A 3,677-nucleotide genomic window follows, 5' to 3' on the forward strand; every position below is an offset into this window, starting at 1 on the left:
TTTTCTTATGGTTTAATATATTTTCATAGCAAACTTACAGGAACAGCACAGAAGACAGACAACATTAAAAACATGTACTCGCATGTAGGACAACTCAGAAAAGCATAGTAAATGGATGGAATCTACTGTACGATAAAATTGCTACAAACACCATTTAGTTGCCGTCAATAAGAAATTTATTTGTTTGTAAAAAATCCAAATGCCGGCATTGTCCAGAAAAATTTAACAGGTTTTTTTATAATTGTTATAAAGCTGAACTGCTGAAACTTGTTCACTGAAACATTTTGACTTGCATTAACGTTTTACGTCCCAGCATTTATATTAAAAATTCATGCACAAATGAAAATGGAAAACCTGCCAACACCTGATTTCCGTCCCCTATTATTTCACTTGCAACCATATACTTAGGTACCTTTTGACCCCATGGGGAAAAAAAATCTAACATTCAGAGCTACCAATATCAGGAAGAAGAGGACATTTTTTTTGAGAATGAAATGTTTCCCATCATAGTGGATTCTTAAGCATGTTCTCCACATATGTGGTATGCTAGCTCAATGTCTTTTGCTGTAATTGTTGCACGTTTGGCATGGATAGCACACAGGTTGATATCTCGGAAAAGGCTAACCAGATAGGCCTCACTTGCTTCCTGCAAAGCACCAATAGCGGCACTCTGGAAACGCAGATCTGTTTTGAAGTCCTGAGCAAGTCCTGTTTTGAAGTTTTTTGCACCAGATGCTGGAAGGGGAGTTTGCGAATCAGAAGTTCAGTGGACTTCTGATAACGTCTAATTTCACGGAGTGCCACAGTATCAGGCCTGTAATGATGAGGTTTCTTCACCCCTCCAGTAGAGTGTGCACTCTTGCAAGCAGCTTTTGTAGCCAGTTGTTTCCTGGGTGCTTTACCACCGGTCGATTTGCGGGCAGTCTGCTTTGTACGATCCATGGTATAGAAACCACCTTACTTACCCCCCTTCTCCATGGTGAGCAAGAAGCGGTGCTGGCGTTAGAGAGCAATGGTGGTGTGTTGGCAGCTGGGAACACAATTGAAAGATTGATCCTTGTACTTCTCAAGTATTACTCATAAAGTCTTTACCCAGACCTATGTCTTGAAGTGTTTCACCTATGTTTTCTTCTAGAAGTTTTGTAGTTTCAGGTCTTACATTTAAGTCTTTAATCCATTTAGAGTTGATTTTGGAGTATGGTGAGAGATAGGGATCTAGTTTTATTCTTCTGCATATGGATCTCCAATGTTTCCAGCACCATTTACTGAAGAGACTGTCCTTTCCCCAATGTATGTTCTTGGTTCCTGTGTAAAAATCAGTTGGCTGTAGGTACATGGATTTACTTCTGAATTCTCTATTCTGTTCCATTGGTCTATGTGTCTGTTTCTGTGCCAGTGCCATGCTGTTTTGATTACTGTAGTTTTGTAGTATATTTTGAAGTCAGGGAGTGTGATGCCCTCCACTTTGTTCTTTTTGTTCAGGATTGCTTTGGCTATTTGGGGTCTCTTGTTCCATATAAATTTCTGATTGTTTTCCTATTTCTGTGAAGTATGTCATTGGTAATTTGATGGGGATTGCATTGAATCTGTAGGTCACTTTGGGTAGTATGGTCATTTTGACATGATTGATTCTTCCAATCCATGAGCATGGGATGTCTTTCCATTTTTTGGTGTCTTTAATTTATTTAATCAGTGTTTTATAGTTTTCATTGTAGAGATCTTTCACTTCCTTGGTTAAATTTATTCCTAGGTATTTTATTTTATTTTATTTGTTGCTATTATAAATGGTATAGCTTTTTTGATTTCTTTTTCTGCTAGTTTCTTGTTTGTGTATAGAAATGCTACTGACTTTTTTTTTTTTTTTTTAAAAGATGACCGGTAAGGGGATCTTAACCCTTGACTTGGTGTTGTCAGCACCACACTCAGCCAGTGAGCGAACCGGCCATACCTATGTGGGATCCGAACCTGGGGCCTTGGTGTTATTAGCACCGCACTCTACCGAGTGAGCCACGGGCCGGCCCGCTACTGACTTTTTATGTTGATTTTGTATCCTGCAACTTTACTGAATTTGTTTATCATGTCTAGGAGTTTTTTGGTAGAGTCTTTAGGTTTCTTCTCTCTGTGTAAAATCATGTCATCTGCAAACAGGGACAACATAACTTCCTCCTTCCTAATTTGAATGCCCTTTATTTCTTTGTCTTGCCTAATTACTCTGGCTAGGAATTCCAGTACTATGTTGAATAGAAATGGTGAGAGTGGGCATCCTTGTCTTGTTCCAGTTCTAAGGGGGAAAGCTTTCAGCTTTTCCCTGTTCTGTATGATGTTAGCTGTGGGTTTGTCATATATGGCCTTTACTGTATTAAGATACTTTCCTTCTATACCTAATCTGTTTAGAGTCTTTATCTTGAAGGGATAATGAATTTTATCAAATGCTTTTTCTGCATCATTCTGTTGATGTGATGTATTACGTTTATTGATTTGTGTATGTTGAACCATCTTTGCATCCCTGGGATAAATCCCACTTGATCATGGTGTATAATCTTTTCAATGTGCTATTGGATTTGGTTTACTGGTGTTTTATTGAGGATTTTTGCATGCGCGTTCATTAGGGATAGTGGCCTGTAGTTTTTTTTTCTTTTCTTTTTTTTGTATGTGTCTGTGTCCTTGCCTGGTTTTGGTATCAGGGTAATGCTGGCTTCCAAGTATGAGTTTGGAAGAATCCCATCCACCTCATTTTTTTGAAAAAGATTAAGAGGTATTGGTATTAGTTCTTTAAATGTTTGGTAGAATTCAGCAGTAAAGTCATCTGGTCCTTGGCTTTTCTTTATTGGGAGACTTTTTATTACTGATTCTATCTTGTTACTTGTTACTGGTCTATTTAGACTTTCTATTTGTTCTTGGTTCAGTCTTGGTAGGTCCCATGTGTCCATGGATTTGCCCATTTCCTCTTGGTTTTCATACTTATTGGCATATAGTTGTTCATAATAGTCTCTGATGATCCTTTGTATTTCAGTGCTATCTGTTGTAATGTCTCCAGTTGCATTCCTGATTTTATTTATTTAGGTCTTTTTTTTTTCTTGGCTAGTCTGGCTAATGTTTTGTCAGTTTTGTTTATTTTTTCAAAGAACCAGCTTTTCATTTGATCAATTTTTTTGTATTGTATTTTTAGTCTCAATTTCATTTATTTCTATTGTAATTTTTGTTATTTCTTTTCTTCTACTTATTGTGGGTTTATTTGGTTCCTGCTTTTGTAGTTCCTTCCTTCAGGTGCATTGTTAGGCTGTTTATTTGAAATTTTTCTTTGTTTTTGATGTAGGCAATTATTGTTATGAACTTTCCTCTTAATACTGCCTTGGCTGTATCCCATAAGTTTTGGTATGTTGTATTTCTGTCTTCATTAGTTTCAAGAGTTTTTGATTTCCTTCTTAATCTCTTTGACCCATTAGTTGCTCAAGAGCATGTTGTTTAATTTCCACATATTTGTGTAGTTTTGAAAGTTCCTGTTGTTATTGATATCTAGTTTTATTCCATTATGGTCAGAAAAAATATTTGACATGATTTTGATTTTTTTTGAACTTGTTGAGACTTATTTTGTGGCTCAACATATGATCAGTCCTGGAGACTGTTCCATGTGCTGATGAAAAGAATGTGTATTCTGCAGCTGTTGGGTGAAATGC

General features: G+C 36.8%; 1 pseudogene; it reads right to left on the reverse strand.

The window, feature by feature from the left end:
• Positions 1-517: 517 nt before the first annotated feature.
• Positions 518-942, reverse strand: LOC103610906 (annotated as a pseudogene).
• Positions 943-3,677: the final 2,735 nt, after the last annotated feature.

This window comes from Galeopterus variegatus, unplaced genomic scaffold, assembly GCF_000696425.1.
Source record: "Galeopterus variegatus unplaced genomic scaffold, G_variegatus-3.0.2 Scaffold12001, whole genome shotgun sequence".
Lineage (NCBI taxonomy): Eukaryota > Metazoa > Chordata > Mammalia > Dermoptera > Cynocephalidae > Galeopterus > Galeopterus variegatus.